Here is an 18,022-nt window from a genome sequence, read left to right on the forward strand (position 1 = left end):
CCTTCAGCTCAGGTCATGATCTCAGGGTGTCCTGGGATTGAGCCCCACATCGGGCTCTCTGCTCAGCAGGAAGCCTGCTTCCTCCTCTTTCTCTGCCTGTCTCTTTGCCTACTTGTGATCTCTGTCTGTCAAATAAATAAATAAAATCTTAAAAAAAAATATTAGTCAGTGTTATTTATGATGGCAACGACTTAAAGGCAACCTGTTTAGTGTCCTATCACTGGAGAATAGGTGACTAAAATGTAGTAAATTTAATATCATGAGGTATTACACAGAGATCAGAAGCGCTGGGTTAGATGTATACACAGCACCATGAATGCATTTGAAAAAGTGTTCAGTAAAAAATCTGAAGAAACAAAATGAGATTTAAACACTGTACCATTTGCATAAATTAAAATACATCCATACCAAACAAAATTCACATTTTGTAAGAACATATACAAACGAAAAGTTATACACAAGATAGAACTTAGTTACCTGTATGGGGGAAGGGAGGGGACTAAAAGGGAAAAAATAAATAACAAAACTTGAAAGTATAATCACTAAGATGATAAAATGCCATGTATTGAGGAGTGTGGTTAACTAAATCCTCTACACCTACACTCAAACCATCCAGTCAACAAATGAACATAATACTGGGAGGAAAGACAATTGGTATATTATAGTTATTGTCTCTGGATCTGGGGATAATGAGAAAAATTTTTTTTTCAAAGATTTTATTTATTTATCTGACAAAGAGAGATCACAAGCAGGCAGAGAGGCAGGCAGAGAGAGAGGAGGAAGCAGGCTCCCTGCTGAGCAGAGAGCCCGATGCGGGACTCGATCCCAGGACCCTGAGATCATGACCTGAGCCGAAGGCAGCGGCTTAACCCACTGAGCCACCCAGGCGCCCTAATGAGAAATTTTTATATTCTTCTTAATATGCTTATAGACTCCAAATTTTTACATTGAACACCTATTAACTTTCTAAAATAAAATCTATAATCAGAATTTATTTATTTAAAAAATTTTTTCAAAAAGATTTTATTTATTTATTTGACAGACAGAGATCACAAGTAGGCAGAGAGGAGGAAGCAGACTCCCCACTGAGCAGAGAGCCCGATGCGGGGCTCGATCCCAGGACCCTGGAATCATGACCTGAGCCGAAGGCAGAGGGTTTAAACCACTGAGCCACCCAGGTGCCCCTATAATCAGAATTTAAAAAAAAAAAAAAAAACAACAACTTCAGGTATCTGGGTGGCTCAGTTAATTGAGCATCCCACTCTTGGTTTCAGCTCAGGTCATGACCTTGGAGTTGTGAGATAGAGCCCTGCGCCAAGCTCCATGCTCAGTGGGGAATCTGCTTGAGATTCTCTCCCTCTTCCTCTCCCTCTGTCCCTCCCCCTACTCTTGTGCTCATGCTCTCTCAAATAAGTGATAAATCTTAAACAACAGCAACACCTCACCCAGAGAATTATGTTTCACTGGCAGAATGGTGGTGTTCAAAAGACAAGACCTGGAAGGAAATACAAAAAATTTCCAAAGTCTGTGCCATTAGGGTGGAACTATGCCTGTATTTTCCCTTGTTAAATTACCTTACTTTCTGAAATAATGTTTGTACAATCTATCAAAATAAAGACAAAAGAAATTTAACAAAAGTAAAAGCAGCACCCTTTTTTAAAAGATTTTTTTTTTTTAAGATTATTTATTTATTTGCCAGTGATAGAGGGAGAGAAAGCAAGCAAGCACAGGCAGACAGAGAGGCAGGCAGAGGCAGAGGGAGAAGCAGGCTCCCTGCCGAGCAAGGAGCCCGATGTGGGACTCGATCCCAGGATGCTGGGATCATGACCTGAGCCGAAGGCAGCCGCTTAACCAACTGAGCCACCCAGGCGTCCCAGATTTTTTTATTTTTTAAAGTAAGCTCTGTGTTCAATGTGGGGCTAGAACTCACAACCTTAAGATCAAGAGTTGCATGCCCCAAAGCATCAGCCTTAATTTTTCTTAAGATTTATTTATTTATTTGAGAGAGAATGAGCTGGGGGGAGTGGGAGTTGGCAGAGGGAGAAGGAGAGAGACTCTCCACAGAGCACACAGACCTGCCACATGGCTCAATCTCATGGTTCTGAGATCAAGACCTGAGGCAAAATCAAGAGTCAGATTTTCAACCAACTGAGCTACCCAAAAGCCCCTAATTTTTTTTTTTTTTTTTTTTTTTTAAGATTTATTTATTTAGGTGCCTGGGTAGCTCAGCTGGTTGAGCAACTGTCTTCAGCTCAGGTCATGATCCTGGAGTCCCCCAATTGCATCAGGCGCTCAGAAAGGGAGTCTGCTTCTCCCTCTGCCACTCCCCCTGCTCATGCTCTCTCTCTCAAATAAATAAATAAAATATTTTTTAAAAAAGAGATTTATTTATTTACTTTACAGAGAGAGAGGGAAAAAGAGGGAGTGGGGGAAGGCAGAGGGAGAGGAAGAGAGAGAATCTTAAGCAGACTCCCCACTGAGCATGGAGCCAGGTATGGGGCTCAACTCACAAACCCAAGAACATGACCTGAGCCAAAATCAAGAGTCAAATGCCCAACCAACTGAGTCACAAAGGCACCCTTTATTTAAAAAAATGTTTTAAGATTCCCAAAGCAGCAGCTTTAAAAAATATTCAAATAGGGGCGCCTGGGTGGCTCAGTGGGTTAAGCCGCTGCCTTCGGCTCAGGTCATGATCTCAGGGTCCTGGGATCGAGTCCCGCATCGGGCTCTCTGCTCAGCAGGGAGCCTGCTTCCTCCTCTCTCTCTGCCTTCCTCTCTGCCTACTTGTGATCTCTCTCTGTCGAATAAATAAATAAAATCTTTAAAAAAAAAAAATATTCAAATAGATCCATATTGTTTACTTTTCTCCTCAAATTTTGCATGAAAATCAGTATCTTTATCTGGAGATATTTGAAAATACATAACAATTAGTAGAGCATGTGCCTAACAAGTTAGGGCAGACTTTGGTAGTAAACAATGCTCACATCAAACTGGAATGCCTAAACTTTAGATTACCCACTAGCCAGCCCTCCAGCCCCAACACAATGTTCAGACTCAGGCACCAAAAGCTTTGCTCTTTTTCACAATGGGAAGATGCTTATGTTATATAAATAGGTTTAAAAATGAAGGGTGCCAAAATATGCCACCCAAAAAACGCCGCTTTAGCATTAAGGATTATTTTTAGTGAAAAGCACTTGAAAAACAGCAGATACAATAGGGACACTCTGATCTCCTCTTTTCTTCCTGAGAACAGGAGATAAAACTCCCACGTGAGAGCTGCCTTCCATCTACCAGGAGAAAAGAAACATTCTTATCATCAAGGACAGAAAGTTGAAACTAAGAGAATTCCACACAGACCTTGTTAAAATAATTCCTATCTTCCTATAGCCACCCTGTATACTTTTGTTATTTTTCCACAATTGCCTCTTGTTTGTTCAACCTATTTTAAAAGCATTTAAGTTTTGCCCCTTCTTTGGGCCTTCATTTCCTTATGAGGGCTCCTGTGTCACATAAAATTTATATTAAGTAAATTTCTATGCTTTTCTCCTGTTCATCTGTGTTATGTCAATGAAATGTTCAGGCCCAGCCAAAGACCCCGGAAGGGTAGAGGTAAAGTTTTGCCTCCTCTGCAAAGCCCAGGTTTCCCAACCCAGAATATTCCAAAGATTATAAGGCTCAGAAACTACAGTAGGGGGCACCTGGGTGGCTCAGTGGGTTAAGCCTCTGCCTTCGGCTCGGGTCATGATCCCGGGGTCCTGGGATCAAGCCCCACATCAGGCTCTCTGCTCCACGGGGAGCCTGCTTCCTCCTCTCTCTCTCTCTACCTGCCCCTCTGCTTACTTGTGATCTCTATCAAATAAACAAATAAAATCTTTAAAAAAAGAAAAAGAAAAAAAAACTATAGTAGGCAGCAGCCTACAGGAAAACAGGAGGAGGAATACTTGCTATTCCCCCCTGACTCATCACCCAACTCCTGTTATATGGGTGCCCTGCTCACTCACTCTGAAACTGGGTCCACACATATACTCTTACATATTCTTCAAGATCTGGCTCAAAAGCCACTTCCTTCATGAAATCTTCCCTGAAAACACCAGCCAGAGTTTTGTTCAATCTTTCAGCTTATATTTATTGAGCACCTACTATGTTCTGGACTGGTATTTGTAGCCCCGTGCTATCATATGACAGCTGTGCTTGGGCCTGACTCCCCGGCTGGGCTGGAATTAGTCCTTGATCTACTTCTTGTAAAAACAAAGACAAGAAGGAGTCAGCACTTAATCCTCACAGCTGAGTTTGCGGTAGGTCCTGTTATTAACCCCGTCTTACAAATGTGAAAAATGAGGCAAAGGAAAGTTAGATCACTTGCCCAAGAAAATACAGCTGGTAAGTAAATAGAGCCAGGAATCTACCACGGTGGCCTCCAGCAGCTGACAATCACATTAGTTGTGTCATTTCTTAGTATGAAAAAGCTGTCACGCTTCACTCAATTGTTTGTCTGTATGCTTGGGTTTTAGAAAAATTTGTAAAACAGGAAAACTATTTTTTGCTTATTTATCTTTTTTTTTTTTTAAGATTTTATTTATTTATATGACAGAGAGACACAGCAAGGGAGGGAACACAAGCAGGAGGAGTGAGTGAGGGAGAAGCAGGTTTCCCGCTGACCAGGGAGCCCGATCCCACGGCCCTGGGATGTTTCTCTGAACTGAAGGCAGACGCTTAACAACTGAGCCACCCCTTGTTTATCTTAAAATGGTATTTCCTCTCTGTGCGAAGATGCCTATGATCTATATTCAATATAAGGGACATTCACTCACTCATTCAACAGCCTAGTGCAATACAAGGAACCAGAAAGCTTTGGAACCAGACAAACTTGAGTTCAGATACTGGCCCTGTCCCTTACTCTTAGCAAATGACTTGCCTGTTCTAAGCAATTTCTACTTATATAAAATTAAAATAACTGTATCCTCTACAACTGCTGCCAGGAGGGTTAAATGAGCACAGCACAGGAACGCCTCAAATTTATGGGAAAGCGCTTTGCAATCTGTGAAGAGCATGTGCCTACGATAGTGAGGTTATGAGCAGGTGGTAAGAAAAGATAAGACCAGCAACCCTGCAAATAAGTAACAATTATTTAAAAATTACGGCACAAAACAACAGAGAAGCAAAAGGACTTTCACAAAGTACCTTCTTTATGTTAAGAGGAAGTCTGATTTTGTTTTTAAGTGTTTGATAACACCTCTAAGAAGAAAACCTCGTCACCCACAAGTACAACCATTAGAACTACTCAGCAAGTACTAAGTACAGATATTTACATGAAATAAAATTCCCTGGATGTACTGAGATAAACTGAAGGTGAGGATCAAGTTTTATAGCTTATTTACCAACAATTTCCTAAACAATGCAATAATGATAGTAGGAATTGTGACTATTTGTTGACTCTATTGTTATATCAGGCGGTGTACATACGTGGCTCCTCTAACCCATGTGACAACCTCATGAAATAGGAATTATCACTCCCTCTCCCTTGACAAGGAAATAGAAGCCCCAAGAGGTGATGTGATTTTTCCCAAGGTCATACAAACTAAAGGAGGTAGAGTAGAAATACAAATCCAAATGTGTTCAAAAAGAGGACAAAAATTTGCTCCCCAGATTCTGCCAACCTCATCAACATTTCTCTTTCCTAGCAACATCCCTTGCCTCTGAGTGTAAGGGGTTTTGTTTGTTTGTTTTACCCAGTTACAGTTCATCCTTCTGGTCAACACAGACTTCTTCATTTTTTACCCAGAAAGGCTCTTTTGGCATCATCTTTCTTCCGCTGCCTGTCATTTCCTGGTTTCTCAGCATAATCCTCTTCACTTCCCTCTTCTTTGACTCCCCAGATGTCATCTTCTCATTCCTCCCCCTTTTCTTTTTTCTTCTTGGCTTTTCCTGCCTGTTTTCTTTTTCCATTTCTTCATATAGTTCCTTCCATTGCCTCTCTTTGTCCTGTTTAGAATGTAGAATTTCAAAATAATTTACAGACGGTATAAAAAAAATTAACCCACTTTAGAAATGTCTGCTGTCTTCCCACACTTTTAAAGATTTCTGGGATGGTGATTATTTACAAATTTTCAGTATGTGTGAGATGGAGAGAACTCTGTGTGTGTGTAATTTGTTCATAAATAAAATTGGTTCAGATTCAACAATCATGTACTGAATGCCTACAGCATTGCTAAGCATAGTGCTAGACAGTCTACACATGTTATCTCTATTCCTCATGACAATCTGTGAGGTAAATGTTACTAGTCCCACTTCCTAGATAAGGGATCTGAGGTTTGGACTGATTAAATTAGGCTTGTCCAAGCTGTATGGCTGGTGAGCAGTAGAACTAGAATTAGAAACACAGGTTTTCTGGATCTGAGGCTGGTCCTGTTTCTGCTATATTTAGTAACACAATCTTTATGGAACTCTTTGAATTTGTTTTTGACCTGTGATCAGTACAAATGTGCATTAGGTCAGAAATGGGACTCCTTTTATGTTCACTAATATGTTCATCCAAGTCCCAGAATTTGACCCCTAGAGCCAACTTCATAGATTTTTCTACCCAAAGGGTCATTAAAGAAGCCATACACTTGGGGCGCCTGGGTGGCTCAGTGGGTTAAGCCGCTGCCTTCCGCTCAGGTCATGATCTCAGAGTCCTGGGATCGAGTCCCGCATTGGGCTCTCTGCTCAGCGGAGAGCCTGCTTCCCTCTCTCTCTCTCTGCCTGCCTCTCCATCTACTTGTGATTTCTCTCTGTTAAATAAATAAAATCTTTTAAAGAAGCCATACACTCTAAATTCCTGTATGGTTTTAATCTTCATCTAGAGTATCTGAGCTAACTGGTCTTTTACCCAGTTTGGATGAACAAAGCTAGCCTGTGAACCTGCACACCAAGTAAGCTGGATCCTTCTAGAATCATGCTGGGAGCAAATGCTTGACATCTTGCTCTGTTTCCCACATTTATTAGAGGAAAAACTTTCTCTTTCAATCATGCCTTCATTTTCTTATGTCTGGAAAGCACTGGCTAAAACTAAGATCTCTATTTCTCCACTTCCCCTCTCTCACTGCTCTACTGGCTCATAGGCTCCCACCCTCCATTGTTTTTTGGGTTTTTTGTTTTTTTTTTTAATCAAAACTGCTCTTGCCCAAGGTAACCAGAGACTGCCAACTCCACAACTCCTCAGCTCCACTTGGACCTACGACGGTCCATTGAGCCTACCTATTTTTCTTTAGAACCCCACCAGCTCATGTCCTCCCTTTTCTACTTTCTTTATTTTCTACCTTCTTGCTCCTTCCTCCAAGTTTCTTAGATGTTATTTACTCAGTGAAGCCTCTCATGATCACCCCTATTATAAAGGAGCAAAAACCTCATGACCATAGCCTTCTCTATTGCTTTATTGTTCTCTGTAGCTTATTTCACACATATGTCTTAACTTATTTGTATATTTCCTGTTGGTCTGCCCTAACTGAGTGTAAGCCCCATGAGGACAGACACTTCTGTTTTATTTAACTTAGAGATCTTTAGGACTTCTTTTTTTTTTTTTTTTTTAAGATTTTTTATTTATTTATTTGACAGACAGAGATCACAAGTAGACAGAGAGGCAGGCAGAGAGAGAGAGAGGGAAGCAGGCTCCCTGCTGAGCAGAGAGCCCGATGCGGGACTCGATCCCAGGACCCTGAGATCATGACCTGAGCCAAAGGCAGCGGCTTAACCCACTGAGCCACCCAGGCGCCCCAGATCTTTAGGACTTTTAACAGTACTTTGAACAAGTATTCAATAAATATTTGTTGAGTGAATGTATGGTTTAAAAATGATGGGCACCATACCCTGAGCACTTACTGTATGCCAGGAATTTATAAGAGAGTTTTTATCATCATTCCCAAATTATAAATGAGAAAACTGAAGATCAGAAAGGTTAAATAACTTGCCCAAGATCACACAGCTAGTAAGTGATGGAGCCTGGATTTGAATATCAGCATTGTAGCTCTAAAAATCATGCTCTAGCTTGTATTGAAACTGGAATTCACTATAGATCATATAACTGTGGCAATCATTCTTTGAAAGATATATATTTAGCAATATCATTTTTCATCTTTGGTAATGTTTCATGTCAGACAGTGACTTTTCTGATAATATATAAATAGACACTGTAAATTTGGCTGAGTTAGAGTTAGTTTCCTTTTATTTTTCAATGAGGAATTTTTTTCTTTAAAAGAAATAAGAATAAAATTCATGCTCTTAACTAATACGTAATACTGCCTCAATGAAACAATATTAGATAACCCCAAAGTAAAAACAAAACAAAACCAGACTAAAAAAGTGTAAAAAGGCTTAATAGATTTTTAAAAAGATTTTATTTATTTATTTGATAGACAGAGATCACAAGTAGGCAGAGAGGCAGGCAGAGAGAGAGAGAGAGAGGAGGAAGCAGGCTCCCCGCTGGGCAGAGAGCCCAATGCAGGGCTCAATCCCAGGACCCTGGGACCATGACCTGAGCTGAAGGAACAGGCTTTAACCCACTGAGCCACCCAGGTGCCCCAAAAAGGCTTAATAGATTTTTATTTTTCCATGACGACTACTTCAATGCTTCTTTGGAAATATTAAGTACAAAAGTTCTTTCAAAAAGATTTTTTTGGGGCGCCTGGGTGGCTCAGTAGGTTGAGCCACTGCCTTCGGCTCGGGTCATGATCTCGGGGTCCTGGGATCAAGTCCCACATCGGGCTCTCTGCTCGGTAGGGGCCTGCTTCCCTTCCTCTCTCTCTGCCTGCCTCTCTGCCTACTTGTGATCTCTCTGTCAAATAAATAAATAAAATTCTTAAAAAAAAAAAAAAAGATTTTTTTGGGTGTTTGTGGTTTGCTGGTATTCTAAGCATGAGTTTAATCTGCCTGCTGGGTAACCAGACCTGCCACTGGCCACAGACCTGCTTGAATGGACCTTTCTGCAGAACCAGGCAGTCATGAAGCCATTGTCCCAAATATTAGTCCACCCATAAAACAGTTCTAAGAGAGCAGGAAAGCTGGTGAACAGCACTAACACCTTTCATCTTTCTCCAAGCCATGCATCAGAAGTGGGCTCAGTAGCCGTCTTCTAGATTACCACACTGTGAGCAAGGAACATGACAGAAGGAGTGGGACTTCTAACCCAACAAGCTTAACACTGTGTGTGACCTTGGGCAGTTGATATATACCCTCTGAATCTCAGTTCCTAGATCTGAAAAATGGGAATAACATTTGCCTTATTAGGTGATTTTGAGGGCTAAGTAGGATAACTTTTGGAAAGTGCTCAAGTACAAAGCTGTGGGTGTCTAGTTCTTTCCTTCCCCCTCCTCTCAGGAACATGCGACCAGCAAATGAGATAATGACTATTAAGCTGCTTTTGCAAATGCAAAAAATACTGCACAACTGAGGAGTCAGACATCTGGAATTCAGGGTGGAGGAGTACCTTACTTTTCTTATTTTAGGTCTTATTTCCAATCTCCTCAGCAAACTCTAAAATGCTACCTGATTTTACCTGTTGAAATGAAAACAGTGGGATTAGAATGAGGTTGAAGGGCTTAAAAATTCACTTGGAGGGCGCCTGGGTGGCTCAGTGGGTTAAGCCGCTGCCTTTGGCTCAGGTCATGATCCCAGGGTCCTGGGATTGAGTCCCACATCGGGCTCCTTGCTCGGCAGGGAGCCTGCTTCCTCCTCTCTCTCTCTCTGCCTGCTTCTCTGCCTACTTGTGATGTCTCTCTGTCAAAAAAAAAAAAAAAAAAAAAAAAAAAAAAATTCACTTGGAGGCCTTGCTAAGTGCAAATTCAAAGGCAATGGGCCCAGAGATTTTAATCAGTAATTGAGGCAGAATGGGGGGAATACAAAGGTGATTAATAATACAGAGGGTCCAGAATGTTATACCACCTTTGCTGATCCACTCTAGAAGGAAATTAATTTACTGTCTCCCAAGATTTGTGTTCCTCAAATCTCTGACCACTATTATGAAGAAATTTTCATCAATCTGCTAGGCTCCAAATTGCTGCCCAGTGACACTTGTCCCAGCTCAGATTGATGGGATCTACCTTTCGTGCCACTTAGAGATGCCCTTTTAAAGATTCTCTCCTTAAAATAATCAGAAAAACTAAGAGAACATAAGAAAAAGTTATGACAAAAAGTGTGAGCAGAATTTAAACTCTCTACTATATTTCTCTATTTTTTGAAGTTAATATATTTAGTATTTACAATTGAAGGAAAAGATAAACTAAGTCAATGGCATAATATAAGTCTAGTGTTTGTTGATTTAATGATAAAGGAACAGAATACAGTGACCACAAGTCATGGAGTCAGACAGACCAGTTCTACCACATACTAGCTGTATGACTTTGGGCAAATTACTCAACTCCCCTGAGCCTCTTCCCTCATAAGTAAAATATTGAGAATATCTCCCTCGCAGTGTTATCATAAGAATTAGAAATAATGGGGACGCCTGGGTGGCTCAGTGGGTTGAAGCCTCTGCCTTCAGCTCAGATCATGATCCCAGGGTCCTGGGATTGAGCCCCGCATGGGGCTCTCTGCTCAGCATGGAGCCTGCTTCCCCCTCTCTCTGCCTGCCTCTCTGCCTACTTGTGATCTCTGTCTGTCAAATAAATAAATAAAATTTAAAAAAAAAGAATTAGAAATAATATATGTAAAGTGCAGAGTCTGGCAGGTAATAGTCACTCAATAAATGGCAGTAATTATCATAACTTTCAATATCTGGATCTGTTTCAGAAGGAGCAGAAAGAGGGTCATTCTGTATTTCTTCATTTTAGGAGTATGTTGGTTAATTGTGTGGGAGCAGTGTGTGACCAAAAGAAAGTTTGCAACATGAGTTATCATGTGTTCCTCCTCCAAGGTTTGAAAAAAGTTTTATTTTGATGAGAAGACTTTCATTTGGTTTATATCATCCCACCGCCCTGCCTCCAACAGAATAAATGAGATTATTTTGCTCGGAGCCATTTCTTAGTTGTTTTTAATAATTCCTTGTACAGCGTTAAGAGATTTTTTTACTTTTGGGATTTTTTTTCCCTCTTTTGAGTTGTCAGCAGTCTTGGTTAGAGAACAACTCATTTATTGGCTCTTCCATTGTCCTTATTCCCACAAAAAATGTTCCTAATCTTCCCTGTTCTCTTCAGTGCCCTTTTTATTCCCATCTTCCCGACATTAAATTCATGGTGCTTTCCATTGTGGTTTAGCCATACTCATTGCATGATTTTGTATCATTATTCCCTCAATGATCATAAGGGGTCCCAAAAAGAAGAGAAAGAATTTTCTTTCTTTTTTTTTTTTTAAAGATTTTATTTATTTATTTATTTATTTATGTGAGAGAGAGCAAGATTACAAGGGGTTGGCAAGAGGGAGAAGCAGACTTCCCCCTGAGCAGGGAGCCCATTGCGGGCTCAATCCCAGGGCTCTGGGATTATGACCTGAGCCAAAGACAGACGCTTAGCAGACTGAAATACTCAAGCACCCAAGAGAAAGAATTTTCTTTCTTTATGGCCATCTCCTTCCAGCCTCTGTCCTGATAAAACAATGCAACCACTTTTGCTTAAACAACAACAACAACAACAAAACTAAGGGGATTATGTAAGAAGGCATCAGAACAGAGGGGAAAGGGTCAGGGATCAGGCAGGAAAATTGACCAGCTTTCTAGGCTAGGTCCCATCAGGAGGACAACTGAGCTCACAGAGGTTGGAAACCCCCGTTGAGACAGGACGAGGGAGGGAATTCCCATCTATCTTCACGCTGAGAGTCCCTAGGCGTTTCCAGTAAGGTGCAGGGACCCAGTGGTAAACCGGATGTGTCCAGTTAGTTAGGTGTGTCATGTGAAGTAAGACTGGGAGTATCAGACCCAGTTAGAACCTAGAAGGAAAGGAGGCCTGCAAGGATCATGTAAGCATGATGCAGAACTATGTCACAAGAAAAACAACAATTTAGAGATAATGCTGGAGTTTTAGAAATGTAGTCTCTCAGGCTTTGTCCCAGACATGCTGTATCAGAATCTACATTTTAATAAGATCCTCTAGTGATTCGTATGCACATTAAAGAGTGAGAAGCATTCCTTTAGTGGGAATTTAAATTCTCAAATAGAAGGTTTGCCTGTTGGAGAGGTTGATACAACTCAAAACAATGAATGCCAAATCATTTTAAAATTCTGTATAAAATTTTTAACAAAGATACAGTTTTAAATCTATACCTTTATGTTTTCAGTGAAAAAAAAAAAAAACCACAATGCATTTTAAGGAAAGAAACAGATTAGGCATATTAATATGGCTACATATTTATACAAGATAGAGAAAATTCCTATTATTTATTACAAAGAGACAACTGAAAAAGAGAGATAACAATGGGAACGTGTGCAAACTGTATCCACATTCTTCAGATAGGACAGGAAGGAAGAAGGACATGTGTTCCTTCCTTCCTTCTCTCCTTCCTTCTTCCCTTCCCTTCCTCCCTCTGTCTTTCTCTCTTGAACCCCTGCTATGCATGTGGTAATTTATATACATCACCTCCTTGCCCTCCTGTGCTGGTCTCACTGAACCAGGAAACCAAGAAACTGGAAATAAATAAAGTGGATGGAGTGGCTGGGTGGCTCAGTGGGTTAAGCCTCTGCTTTCGGCTCAGGTCATGATCTCAGGGTCCTGAGATGGAGCTCTGCATCAGGCTGTCTGCTCAGCAGGGAGCCTGCTTCCCCACCTCGCCTCTCTGCTTGCCTGTCTGCCTGCTTGTGATCTCTCTCTCTCTCTCTGTGTCAAATAAATAAATAAAATCTTAAAAAGAAAATAAAGTGGAAAATAAATAAATCAAGAAAGCTTCATATAAGCGGTGTCTGTCCAAGAGTCCTTTGGCAGCCCTGAACTGCAGACAGATTTCCCTGGCTATGGAACCTTCCAGGGTACAAAGACAAGGGGCTGCAGTTTCTAGAGGCTCGATTGTATAGTGGGCATAGTCAATAAAGTTTGATTCCTGTCTTTCCCATGTACTAGCTGTGTGCGCTTGGGTGCGTCGCTTGACATTTCTGAGTCTCAATTCAGCCAGATGTAAAATGGGATAATAAGAGACGATAGTATTTATTTTAGGGGCGCCTGGGTGGCTCAGTGGGTTAAAGCCTCTGCCTTCGGCTTGGGCCATGATTCCAGGGTCCTGGGATCAAGCCCCGCATCGGGCTCTCTGCTCAGCAGGGAGCCTCTTTCCTCCTCTCTCTCTGCCTGCCTCTCTGCCTACTTGTGATCTGTACCTGTCAAATAAACAAATAAATAAAAATAGTATTTATTTTACAGAGTTAGGAGAATTAAAGGAGGTAATACAGGTAAAGCATAGATCCCAGGTCTGTGTTTAACAAAAGTGAATTCCTTTCCTCTCCAAGGGAATTCCAAGACTATATAGATTGCAGAGTTTTTGCTTTTGCTTTTTTGTATAGATTATAGTCTTTCAGAGGCCTCTTGGGCTAAGGCTTTCATTTTAGGGCCTCACTTGAGGTGCTCTCTTTTCTCCTGTGTTGGGAAAGAATCCTCCCCATCTTCAATAACAGGTCTCAGAGGAGAGAGAGAACAATTCTATGAAGGCCTAAGTATCTGAACCCTCCTCTTTCCCTTCCAGCCAGAGCCAGGAAAGATGACTAGAAGAGAGAGAAATGCTAGGTCAAGAACTGCCATCACGGGTCCCTTGGACGTCTTAGTCAGTTGAGCATCTGACTCGTGATTTTGGCTCAGGTCATGATCCCAGAGGCATGAGATGGAGCCCTCCTTCAGGCTCCACACTCAGCAGGAAATCTGTTTGAGATTTTCACTCTTCCTCTACCCCTTCCCCTACTCTTTCTCGAGCATGCACACTCTCTCTCTTTTTCTCTCTCTCTCTGAGATAAATAAATCTTTGAAAAAAATTTTTAAGAAAGAATTACCATCATGGCTGGGCCAATCACATCTGACATCTGTCTGGGGATTTTATTTTTATTTATTTATTTATTTAAAGATTTATTTATTTATTTTAGAGAGAGAGAGCAGCAGGAAGGGCAGAGGGAGAGAGAAAATCCTGAAGCTGACTCCCCACTAAATGGGGGGTCTGAGCCGACTCCATCCCAGGACCTGGAGATCATGACCTAAGCCAAAAACAAGTCAGCTGCCTAACCAACGTGCCACCCAGGAGCCCCTGGGGATTTTAATATTTCAAAATTTTACCACATTGCTGATGACTCACTATGTCCCAAATCACCCCCAAGAATCATGCAGGACCAGCAGGGCAGTCTAAACTACTAGAAGTCTGAATCTGGCCTCTGAAAGACCTACACTCAAATCTCAGATATTCTGTTCACCAAATGTGTCTTTGGGCAAATTATTTATCTTTTCCAAACCTCAGAAATAGGAAGTTTCATAGTGAGAATCAAGTAGTATTTGCAAAGTCTCTGATATGGTACTTGGTACATGGTAGGGACTCAGTACATTTTTAGCTATTGTGGCTATCAGGACAAATATAATTAGTCCCATTTTAAAGATGAGCAATTTAAGGCTTAGAAAGATCAAGTCTCATTTAAGTCTTGTGATTTCTAGCCTGCAGTTCCACTTTATGAAAACTTTAGAAGGACTGTTGATCAGTGGCTCTGAGCCCAGAGAACTTAACCTGCCAAAGGTCCAGGCCAAGAACACTGATGTTCTAATAGTGACAAATGGTGGGGTCAGGCTTACATTTAGGTTTGTCTGTTTCTGGATGAATCCACTCCCCTTGGTAACTGAGATTATCAATGATCTGAGGTTTCCATTGTCCCTAAACAAAGAACCAAAGAGTGAACATGGCATCAGTATTTTCCCTTTCTTCTCATATAATCAGAAAGACCAAATAATTTATAAAGACAGTTGTATATTAGAGCAGGATTCCTGTAGCTTCTTTCTCTTTTTTTGAGCTAATGCATGAGGCTGTTCCTGACTTTCCTTTCTACCTAGAGGTTGCTGAACAAGGTGACAGAAACCCATTCTGAGCCTGGTCCCTTCTCTGTGCCTAAGTTTGTTTATGAAGTTAAGAAAACGTAGCTTCACAGGGAACACCATTTAAGGACTTTGGCACTTGGGACCGTTATCTTCCTGAACAGTAACACAGGAAACTATAGCCAAATAAAATCATGCTTATGTCAGTTTTATCTTTGGACCATTTGGTAGCTGATTCCTTTAGTTTCTTCTCATGTCTGATAGGAGGTCCGGAGTTAGCCCTTAAAAAGAAGTTCCCCATCCCCACCCCCAACACCTTTGGCTCATTCATGTCCTACTTTTCCCTTTCAGAATCACTGCTGAGATTTCCAGTTCCTGACCCCAGACCCATTTCCTATTTTGACCATGTTCCTTTGGCTGCTTTCTACCACTCTGGACAAACCCCTTGTCTAGGGCTGGCTGGATCTCCCCCTCCCAGCATTGACCTTTACCAGACCACCCCCACCCAGGTAGGCAGAGCCCTGAGATTAGGACCCAAATGAGGCAATAGTCTTATGGGCAGTGGGTGGTGGTGAGAGGAAAACCACAGGATCTCCGAGTTTCTTTTCTACAAATTAAACTTCACATCTCTTCTGTCTTACTTCTCATACCCATTGCAAGGAGAGGCCCCCCTCATCTTATACTCCAGGTTTGGTATCACAGGTTCTTCCCACTCCCCATCCATTACCTCATTCCGGTCGTCTGGCTTCTTGATGTTTCTGTCTAGGAAGTATTCGAAGTCCTCCCAGTCCTAAAACAAAATGTTCCTCCTTGAGGACAGGTGAGTGGGCTGGGATGAAACTGGGTCCATGTAGTCAGGCTAGACCTAGCTCCTTAACCCTGTCAACGTCCTGTTCTTACCACTATGAGAGCCCAGCTCCAGATTCTATAAGCAAACCCAAAACAGGAGAGGAAAGAGCCTTTAAGCAACTCCAGCTCCTCCTCAAGTTCACAATCACTTTGACCTTGAATACTTTAAGCTCAAATAATATGTCAATTTCCCTTGTGTCTGACCCTCTCTCTCCCTCAATCATGTGCCTTTATTGTCAGAACAAGTATTCTAGCCTGTATCCCTCTTCCTGAAGACCTCTCTTGGTCATCTGCTTTGTACCCAAGATGCTCCCAGACCTATAAGAGTCCCTTGTACTCCAGGCCCCTTCTATTTACCAAGACAAACCTCCAAGTCACAAACACCCTACCCTGACTTTCATATGTCTTCTGCTGTGGAACCACCAGTTTTGCTCTGTCTACCTAGCAGTTCACCTTGGTGCTAACCATTTGCCAAGACTGACTGAAAGCTTCAATGCAAAGCCTACCAGACTCTAAGTTATTCCTTAGCATTACAACTAAGAAAGTTCTCTAGTTCCTGAGCTGTCTCAGCTGCCTTTTGATTCCTGACATGTACCAGTCAGCATCCCATCATGGAAGCTCTAGTCTAAATAGATCCCTGCCTATCTAACTACTTTCCATCTTCTCTAGTTCTACTCAGCAGGGAGCATAGAGGCCTGTAACCTCTCTCCTCTTCCCTAAACATTGAGCCAGGTGCACGGGTGCACGGTCATCAACAGGAGTGAAGGTCTATGGTTAATCCTTCTGCTCTGAGCCTGCCTGCTGGGCCTGGAAGAAACCTAGACCCTATTTTTCCTGTGGTGCTAAAGGCACAGACACAGCCTGATCATCTGTCTTAATTCTCTGGCTATACTTCCCTCCCACGGAACTGGAGGCCTTTGCTAAATCACCCTACGCATGGCTGGGGCACTGCCCACCTCTCTGCAGGCCTCTTCTTAGGGACTTCTTAGGGATTCTAGCTGCTGGGTCCTATGTTGCTCTTTGTTTAACCCCAAACATCTCCTCTGCATGAGGATGATTCTGCTCTGACCTGTGGAACAGCAACAAAGTAAGTGAGGCCCTCCAGGACTGGCTCCAACAGACCTTTCCAACCTCATCTCCTACCAGTCTCCACCTCAAACTTGAAGCTCCCCCAATACTAAACTGCTGTTTCAGTTCTTTACACAACCATGTTGCTTTCTGCCTAATTCTTGTACCTTTGCTCTTGCTGTTCTCTGGGTCTGGAATGTCTTCCCTCCAACCCAATTTCCTACGTCGCTTGCTCTAATGAATTCGGCATTTGAAATTCAGTACATTATTAATATATAAATCCCATTTATTAAGGACTTACTATATACCAGTCACTGTATTATGTATGTTAGCTCATTTAATCTTCACAACAACCTTCCCCTGTGGGTATTATAATAATGCCTTTTTGTGAAATTGACTTTCATAACAATTATATACCTTGCCCAAAATCTAACTGCAAGTAGGCTGGCGTCTCATCGGTAGTAAAGGATGGAACTCAGATTCAAACCTGTATCTATCTAACTCCAGAGTCTGTTTCTAACTCATAAGTTAACACAATCACTCAAACATTGGCTCCTCCTTCCTAGAGCACTGTCTGTACCCTAATACAGGCTAGGTTAGGAGCTTCTTTTGGGTTCTATAGGCTTTGAGCTTCCCTCTCAGCACTAATACACAGTATGATCTTCATCTGTGTAGTTGTCTGCATCCCACACTAGATTCTGAATCCCAGGAGAATTCTCAATCCCTGGATTGTCCTATCCATAGCTATATCCAATAGAGCTTCCCAGTGAATGATAATAAATCAGTGAATATACGTCACAGATTCCCCATATCAATAACTCTGGAATCAGAGATGCAGGTTCAGATCCTGATGCTAATGTATATATACTTGGCAAGTCACTTCATTTTCTAAGTATCAGTTTCCTTATTCATAACCGCAATCAGAGCACACTGTTCACAGAGGCTGCCAGAAGGATCAATAATGTCTCAAAAAAATGTGAATTACTTCCCTCTTTTCTCCACACCTCTTTGGATACCAATATTTAGCTGGATACCTCCCTAAGGGATTAATGCCCCAGTTTTTGCTTTTATCCCCAGCCTTTTTTTTTCCCACTCCAACAGCTGACATCTCCACCAGACAAACACTGTCTAATCTCAGGTTTCTTATCTCTAGGATC

The sequence above is a fragment of the Mustela lutreola genome, chromosome 10 (genome assembly GCF_030435805.1).
Source record: "Mustela lutreola isolate mMusLut2 chromosome 10, mMusLut2.pri, whole genome shotgun sequence".
NCBI lineage: Eukaryota > Metazoa > Chordata > Mammalia > Carnivora > Mustelidae > Mustela > Mustela lutreola.